Raw genomic sequence first — 9,363 nt, 5'->3', positions numbered from 1 at the left:
GTATGAACACAAACCAAAATACACACACTGCATGGTGACTGGTGACAGAACAACTGTGGGGTAAAACCATAGTCTAACTGACAGAATTAAGAAGTCACTTACATCTTTGCAGCTTGTTTAGACCTGAACCTTTCACAGAGTAGAGTAGTAATTTATAAATGATGTAATAAAACTCTGCTTGTGTTATCTTATTTTGTTGAATGAATGACAAAGAAGTGAGTTGCTTCACTTACCTGCTGTAATACTAGTATATTCTGAACCATATAATACAAATATATGCATAGAAACTTAAAAGGATCATACATTTCCCATGAGGGCAACAGCATTTGGTCTGTATCATTGATATGTATTTGCACATTTTAACACTGCAAACATTAGAAGTTTTATGATCAGTCATGGGAAAAGGTTTATACTCTATTGCTGTGATGCTGGTGAGCTTCTGCTCACGGCCTCTTTGTGACGTCAATCAATTGGAGGTAGGAGCTTATCAATGAAATGATCGACATCCATCATTTCCTGCCGGCATGAGCTGCACATCAGGCCTTCATAGATTGAGAAGGTTACATTGGCTGGATTTAACAATGCCTTTAGTCTTTCAGCAGAAAGAGAACCAAACATTAGGGAACGAAAGGGTCACAATCTCCATGGCGCTGGAGCACAGAAATATCTCGGTTATTCATCCTCCTGGGAATCTGGTGAAAGTCCAATAATATCAAACCAAGAAGGCATCGTCGCCATATTCATGTTTAATGTGACTGGCATAACAGGTGCATGTGGACGATGTATTTGATGTGGGAACTTTTGATACCTGCAAAGGCTTCTGCCCATCCGTGCCCAGTATCTTCCAATCCATGAAGGAAAATAACCTCGGTGGTTGCCTTCCGGGTTGCGGGCACAAGGGGCGGACTTGTTGCAACACAATCACCTGCTGGCTGACTGCATGTCAGAAGCAGAAGGGAGCTCAGGCTCCTGGCAGCCGAGAGTCCCAGCCACCCCCTCCCCCCATGCGTCCACTTTCATTTCTGATTTTGTCATTTGGATACTCTCTCTTTGCCCTCTGGTTAGTCTGGCTAAGGGTTTATCAATCTTGTTGATTTTCTCAAAGAACCAACTATTGGTTTTGTTGATTCTTTGTATAGTTCTTTTTTGTCTCTATTTTTGACCTTAATTTAATTTTAAATTGTTTGATTTTAGCTCTGAGTTTATTTTCTGCCATCTACTTCTCTTGGGTGTATCAGCTTCTCTTTGTTCTAGAGCTTTCAGTTGTGCTGTAAGTTGTTAGTGTGTGCTCTCTCCAGTTTCCTTTTGGAGATGCTCATTGCTATGGGTTTTCCTCTTAGCATTGCTTTCATCGTATCACACAAGTTTGGGTATGTTGTGCCTTTATTTTCCTTAAACTCTAAAAAGTCTTTGATTTCTTTCTTTATTTCTTCCTTGACTAATCTATCATTGAGTAGAGCATTGTTTAGCTTCCATGTGTATGTGGGCTTTTTGTTGTTTTTGTTATTATTGAAGACCAGCCTTAGTCCATGGTGATCTGATAGGATGCATGGGATTATTTCAATCTTCTTGTATCTATTGAGGCCTGTTTAGTGACCAACTATGTGGTCAGTTTTGGAGAAAGTGCCATGAGGTGCTTAGAAGAAGGTATTTCTTTTGTTTTAGGATGAAATATTCTATAGATGTCTGTTAAATCCATTTGGTTCATAACTTCTGTTAGTTTCACTGTGTCTCTGTTCATTTTCTGCCTCCATGATGTGTCCATTGATGGCAGTGGGGTGTTGAAATCTCCCACTGTTATTGTGTGAGGTGTAATATATGCTCTGGGCTTTAGTAGTTTCTTTTATGAATGTGGGTGCTCTTGTATTTGGAGCATAGATGTTCAGGATTGAGAATTCATATTGATAGAATTTTCTTTTGATGAGTAAAAAGTCTCCTTCCTTGTCTTTTTTGGATGACTTTTGGTTGAAAATATATTCTATTTGATATTAGAATGGTTACTCTAGCTTGTTTCTTGGGACCATTTGCTTGGAAAGTTTTTTCCCAACCTTTTACTCTTAGGTAGTGGCTGTCTTTGATGCTGAGATGAATTTCCTGTATGCAGCAAAATGCTGGCTCCTGTTTATGTATACAGTCCCATAGTCTATGTCTTTTTATTGGGGAATTGAATTCACTGATGTTAAGGGATATTAAGGAATAGTGACTGTTGTTTCCTGCTATTTTTGTTGTTAGAGACAGAGTTATGTTTGTGTGTTTTGCTTTGTTGGTGTTTGTTGCAAGAGAATTAGTTTTTTGATATTCCTAGGGTGAAGTTTCACTCTTTGTGGTGGATTTTTCCATCTATTATCCTTTGTAGGGCTGGATTTGTGGGCAGATATTGGGTAAATTTGTTTTTGTCCTAGAATATCTTGGTTTCTCCATTTATGGTGTTTGAGAGTTTTGCTGGATAGAGTAACCTGGGCTGGAACTTGTGTTCCCTTAGTGTCTGTATGATGTCAGTCCAGGCTCCTCAGGCTTTCACAGTCTCTGTTGAAAAGTGTGGTGTAATTATGATTGGTCTGCCTTTATATGGTACCTGTCCTTTTTTTTTCTTACTGTTCTTAGTATTCTTTCTTTGGTTTGAGAATTTGTTGTTTTGACTATTATGTGTCAGGAAGAATTTTTTTTCTGGTCCAGTCTATTTGGGGTTCTGTAGGCTTCTTGTATGTTTGTGGTCATCTCTTCTTTTAGGTTAGGGAAGTTTTCTTCTATAATTTTGTTGAAGATATTTACTGTGCCTTTTAGTTGATATTCTGCACCCTCTTCCACACCTATTATCTTTAGGTTTGTTCTCATTGTGTCCTGGATTTCTTGGATGTTTTGGGTTAGATCTTTTGCATTTTCTCTGACTGTTGTGTCAATGTTTTCTATGGTATCTTCTGCTCCTGAGATTCTCTTCTCCATCTCTTGTATTCTGTTGGTGATGCTAGCATCCATGACTTTCAATGTTTTTCCTAGGTTTTTTAACTTCAGGGTTGTCTCCTTTTGTGATTTCTTCATTGTTTCTATTTCTGTCCACGCTTCCCATTGAGAATAGTTAAGACTCTAGCATCTAGAACACAGAGGGGCTTCTGCTGCCCCCTGGACCTTTATCTTTAAGGCTACTAGAGGAATTCCTGGGGAAATTGTGGTTTTAGGGCTTTCTACATAAGGGAGCACATGGTGACAGGAAGATCACTAGTGGACTCACAGCCCCAGGGGCATTCTCCTTAGCAGCAACCAGTTAACTACCTCCCAGTAGTCTCTGGATGCAGTATTTTACAGAAATATACCTGGAAGTTGGGTTGGATATATTGAGTATGAACTCGCTGGTTCCAATATTTCTTAATTCCTATATCCAAGGTCCTTGCTGATGAGGCTTTGGAGACTTTCTCATGGGGAGAGCACCATAATGATACTGCCCACGTCAGTTAGTCTTCAGCGGGCTGGAGGACCAGGTGACAGTGCATCTGTTGTCTTCTGTAACCACCTTTAGCTGGGTGTGGTGATCCACAGGTCACCTTGACTATCTTCACTGCTGTGTGGTGAGGACCACAGGATGCGGGCCTTTCCATGTTAGCTCCAGCCTCTGGGTCAGGGCCCTTTTTACCCACACAAGGTTGCCAGGCTAAGTTTGGACAGGCTCAGACACAGGCAAGCCCGCCTGATGAGTCCTCTGGGTCTGCTGTGGAGCCCGTAAGGACTTGAGGAGAGGATGGTTATGAGTTTCTCAATGTGGTATGCATCTTGTCCTTTGGATGGCAGAAGGTTGACTCAGTTTCTGCAGGTTTCAATGACATATTTAATTTACCTGTCCTAAGCTTCATGTCTTTTAGAACCTTTGCCAGATTTAAGGAATCTTTGGCTATGAAATCCATTGTCAGCACAGGTTAATGGCTCGTTCTGGTGGGAGTTCAGAAGACCAGAATGTTGAGAGAAGGAACATGGACAATGAATGTGGTGACTTGAATACAAATGGCTCCCATAGGCCCACAGGGAGTGGCACTATTAGGAAGTGTGGCCTTGTTGGAGTGGGTGTGGTTTGTTTAGAGGAGGTAAGGTGTGTCCCTAAGAAGGTGGGATCTGAGGTCTCAGTTGCTTGGCCTGAAGTTTCTCTCTCTCTCTGCTGCCCTCAGAACAGAAGGAACCCTCAGCTCCTTCTCCAGCACTGTGTCTGCCTGTATGGCACCATGCTTCCACCATGATGATCGTGAACTAAACCTCTAAAACTGTGAACCAGTTCCTATTACCTGCTTTCCATTGTAAGAGTTTCCATGGTCATGGTGTCTCTTCACAACAATAGAAACCCTAAAACAGCCAACCAGGCCTAGGGCGTGAAGTTTCAGAAGCGATTAGGACTGGGATACAGAGAATTCCTGCTGCTCCCGGCAAAGAAACTGGCTGCATCCTCTCCCTTGCCCTGAGAATGTGAGTGAGGCTGAATTAAAAGGCAAAGGACTAGTTTGTTTGGTGAAGGAAATTTCAAGATGGAAGAACATTCTGGCTGCGGCAAGGTGATGGGTCTGTCTCAGCCGCTGCTCTGTTGCTGCAGAGAAACAGCACAATGGAGGGAAGTTTCAGGAAGGAAAGCATTTCATTGGAAAGCATGGCAAACACAAGCAGACAGGACACTAGACAAGTAGCTGAGAGTTCTACGTCCTCATTCTGATCCACAGGTAGGACAGAGAGAGAGAGGTGTGGAGGGAGAGAGAGAAGAGGCATGGGCTTCTGAGACCTCCAAGTCCACCACCAGTAATACACTTCCCCACAATAAGGCCTCACTTCTTAGTCCTTCTGATCGTATTTAGGAATTCTGGTCCCTCAGATACACTGGCTTTTGGGAACCATCCTCACCCAGGCAGATGCCATTTTTATATCTGTCTCCAGTGAAACAGAGCAACAATGAGGACATAAATATACCATTTTTTTTTAATTTGGTGAAGAAAAGAATTTGAGCAAATGTAATGGGGCAGAGAAGGCAGTTTCTGAGAAAGTAGCTATAATTGTTTTTGTTTTGTTTTGTTTTGAAGACAAGATCTTACTATGTAGCGTTGGCTAGCCTAGGGCTTGCCTGCTGTTTAGATTATCCTCAAACTCGGAGAGTTCCACCCATCTCAGCCTCCCAAGTTTTAGGATTAGAGGTGTTTACCACCATGCCTGGCAAAAGCAGCTATAATTTTTAAATAATCAATCTTACTAAAGCAACATCTTAGGGTTTGTACTGGGACAAGGTGCTTTTAAGATGAGGCTCTACAAATCCCAACACTCCAATTTGTGAAAATTCAAATTTATTTGAAAGTTTGAACTCAAACACCTCAGAAAGCATTTCCTACTTGAAAACAGCAGCCTGGGGGAAAAAATCTGATTTTGCAGATTTAAGTATATGGAAGTTATTACAACTATGGTCCAGGAGGGAAGGAAGACTCCATTCTGAGGCGTCAAAAGAACTTGAAACCATCATGCATATGGTACATTTTGCAAGCACAAACAAACAAACAAACCACCCAGGATTTTGGGATTGGTGTCATAGAGTTTGTTCAATGATTCCACAAAGTGGCTAAGGCCAGGCAAAGTGTGACGTGGTCTTCCCACAAGAAGACCACAAGTGACCATTATACAAAGTAGCTCCTAAATCACAGCGGAAGGCCCAGGATGTTGAGGATTTCTGAAGCACGTGACATTCACAGAGGAAAGCTGTAGGCATGGAATCGAGCTAGACCAAGGCATGTGATTTGTGTGGGGGTTTCACAGAGTTGGAGGAGTGGGGGCTATCCTAGTCCTTTGAAGGACAGATGAGTCCCAGATACCGGACACACAGTTGCATGACTTTGGTGCTTCTGTACTAGGCTTTAGTCCTGCGTTTGCCCAATCTCTTTTTTTTGTGCGTGGTCATCTTCTTCCCCCTTTTGGAACTTGAATATTTACTCTGTACCACTGTGTGTCGGGTGTAGTAACTTGCTTCATGTTACAAGGTATCTGAGTTTGTTATGGTGTTAAAAACCAGGGACTAACACAGAGTATTGCAAGTCATGATACTACAGTGTGTCCAAATTAAAACATTCTCTGAGCCACAGAAGCATTTCCGCATTGATTTTAGAACAGTTAAAGACTGTGGGGGTTTTAAAAATTAGGTTTAATGCATTTTTCACTACAAGATGGCAACAGGACAAGGGTTGGATGGCTATGACCTAAAAGTGACATGTCTGGATGTGACGTTCATAAGGAATGGACTTGTGGTTGCTGATAGCATCACTTAGCAATTTGAAAGAACTTAGAATCCCCTAGGTGTGGTGTTTTGAAGACGAATGTCCCCCATAGATTCACATACTTAAATGCTTAATAATTACTGAGTGTTACTACTTGAGAAGGATTAGTCAGTGTGGACTTTTTGGAGCAGTTGTGGCTTTGTTGGGGAAAGTATATCACTGGGGGTGGGCTCTGAGGTTTCAAAAGCCCAGGCCAGGCGCAGGGTCAGTCTCTCTTCTGCTGCCCTTGGATTCAGATGCAGAGCTCTCAGCTACTTCTCTGGCCCATGTCTGCCTGTGTGCCGCTATACTCTGCACCACGAGAACGGGCTAAACCTTTGAAATGGTAAGGAAGCCCCAGTTAAGGGAGGTGCTTTCTTTGAGAAGAGTTGCCATGGTCATGCTGTCTCTTCACAGCAATAGAACAGTGACCAACAGTGGCTTTTCTAGATTGGATTAGGTAAGAAGAGCAGCTCAAGACATACCTATGTGCTGTGCTGTCAGAAGGGCAGAAATGGAGACACTGCATTTGTTGTCACTGGAAGTAGCCATAGGGGCCCTTGGATCTTTTCACAGAGAAGAATTTCATCTGAGCCAGGGTAAAGCAGAGTCAGTTTATTGACAACGCTCATTTAAGTATGAATATAAGAAAAACAAGGTCCCAGTCAAGACAAGACATCCCCAAGCATGGACATGGGCTTCACAAAGTGGATTCACTTTTAGGTGTTTTAAAGAAAGATTTATTTGTTTGATGTGTGTAGTTTTTTTTTTTTTAGTTTTTTTTTTTTTTTTTCTTGCCTGAGTCTATGTGCACCACACAACTGTAGTGTCTCTAATTGCCAGAAGAGGGCACCAGATTCCCTGGATCTGAAGTTACAGACCTTTGAGCTGGTTGCACTCTGAACTGGGGTCTTGTTTGAAAGTATCACAAGTTGAGGTTTGGTCTGTTGCAGTGTATTGTAATGCTAAGTACTGGCTGGTCCTGGTTGCCTCAGGCATGAGAGAATTTTTATAGGTGCAGAGTGACGTTATGGTGCTCCTTAATTTAAAACTATTGGTTGAATAGAGAGGCAGAAGAGAGAAGGGGGAGAGAGAAGACTCCATGGGACAGGTGAGCCATGCGAACATGGCTACAAGGGCTGGCCAGTTGGAGTTAAGAGCAGCCCAGATGGAACATAGTTAGTTAATGTGGGTTGTTGATAGGGGAGAAGATACAAACAGCATGGAGGGTTGATTTCTGCTCAGCTCTATGCTTTAAAGGCTTATTATAAATATAAAGGCTGTGAGTCTCTTATCTGGGAACGGAACGATAAAGGTGGGGTAGAAACCCCCAATTGAGATTAAATATTTACTACAACAGCATGTTCTTAACCTCGGAGACACAACTCTTAGGTAATTTTAGAAGAAGCATACATATGATTTGGGTGGCTTTTAAATTTTATCTCTAAAGAATGTTAAGAATCTTCTTGAGGACTGTAGAGTGAAGTCCCAACCCCAGCTGAGGAGCTATTTGCATTTGATAACAGCTGGATTATGGAGGGTCAGTTTTCTTTAAGGGTGTAACTCCTGAGGTGCCACTTTCCTGGGCTGGCTCCACACCCAACTGTTTGAATAACATGACTTGAACTCAAAAAGCTAAGAGCATGAAGTTGGGTAGGTAGGAAGGTAAGGGTGGGTGCAAGAAAAGTTGCAGGGCACAAATATAACCAAATACATTATATAAAAATTTCAAGGAGGTCTTAAAATATCTTTAAATCTCCTCCCTCAGTTTTTTACATTGCTCTGAGAGTGTACTTTATTCAGGATTGAAAGGTCATTGTGTGGTAGAAACTCGTGTGTCAGAGAGAAGTGTCTAAATGCTAGGTCACAAAGTATCCTGAGCCTAGGCAGGCACAGATAATTACTGTAGGAATCGCAGAGAAGTGTTAAAACCGAAGGTTGCATACCATTCTGGCCTTCAACATACACTGTTGTCCATTTACAGCGCTTGAAGCTTCCTGCCTCTGACCCTGCCAACAGGAAAATGAGCCAGATTCCAGGGTAAAGACTCTGTGCAGGATGGTCTTTTCCCCCCTTTTTCTCAATTTCATGGGCCAGAGTTCTAGAATGAATAAAAAGGAGAAAGGGCGCTGAGCCACAGCAGCCATTGCTTTTAGGTTTCTCTCTGGATGCAGTGTTACCGATCTGCCTCATGCTCCTGCTGCCAGGCCTTCCACACCATGATGGGATGTCCTCTCAGACAGCGAACAACCCCCCTCTTAAGTTACTTTTTAAAGGTATTTAATTACAGCTACAGGAAAAGTTACAATCACTGAGTACCTGCCTTCTCTTTCTGACCAGACACTTCCCATTTATGCCCCTGGGTACTTAGGACTATTTCACTCTCTTTGTCACCACTGAAGTCCACTGCAGGCGACACCCCAGGCAGATGTCAAATATGACCACAGAGGTCCAGGAATGCACAGTGGGAGGCTGCAATTTCTACCTTGTTAAGCTTCCCCAAGAAGATTGTGACCCTCCATTTCTAGAAGGCTCTTCTTTGTCCCAGAAAGAGTCACACCTTGTATAGAAATTTGGGCTGAAAAACACTCCCATCTTATCTAACTGTTCAAGTTTAAAGTTATAAACAAAGGGAGAGTTGACTCTGCCCTGGATCCATTCCCAGAACTGAAGTCAAGAGCCAAACCTCCACATTCTGATAGAGATTCCTAAACAGGTCTGTAATTTCAGGTACTTGGAAGGCACAGGCAGGAAGATCACAGCTCAGATCCTGTCAGAGCTCAGTATTGGAGCCTTTATCTTATATGCTCATGAAAGGACAGCATAAACCCCATTTGTCTCCATTTAAGGACCAGCCATTTAAGGAAAAGGTGTAAGGCACTAGCTCCAGGGACAAACCATACATCCCAGGAACTAGGCCACAAGACACCAACTCCAATGATAGACCATAAAACCCAGAATAAGATCATAAAACCCACTCTCAAATAACAGCCTGGGGATAATCACAAAATGGGGAAAGACCTTATCTCAGAATGGGCTGTCTGTGCTGGGCAGACCTGTCTCATCCTACGGTTAAACATTCATGATATAGGAGTGCAGA

At 42.5% G+C, this 9,363-nt stretch overlaps 1 pseudogene across 1 annotated transcript; it reads right to left on the bottom strand.

The window, feature by feature from the left end:
- Positions 1-462: 462 nt before the first annotated feature.
- On the bottom strand, positions 463-8,484 carry LOC308422920 (acyl-protein thioesterase 1-like; annotated as a pseudogene). The gene is made up of 2 exons: positions 8,444-8,484; positions 463-936 (listed from the first exon to the last, which is right to left on the bottom strand). The product of its transcript is annotated as an acyl-protein thioesterase 1-like (transcript).
- Between the last annotated feature and the right edge of the window lie 879 nt (positions 8,485-9,363).

This window comes from Micromys minutus, assembly GCF_963924665.1.
Source record: "Micromys minutus genome assembly, chromosome: 7".
Classification (NCBI taxonomy): Eukaryota; Metazoa; Chordata; class Mammalia; order Rodentia; family Muridae; genus Micromys; species Micromys minutus.
The sequence above is the reverse complement of the archived record's forward strand: the minus strand, read 5'-3'. Positions and strand labels throughout refer to the sequence as shown.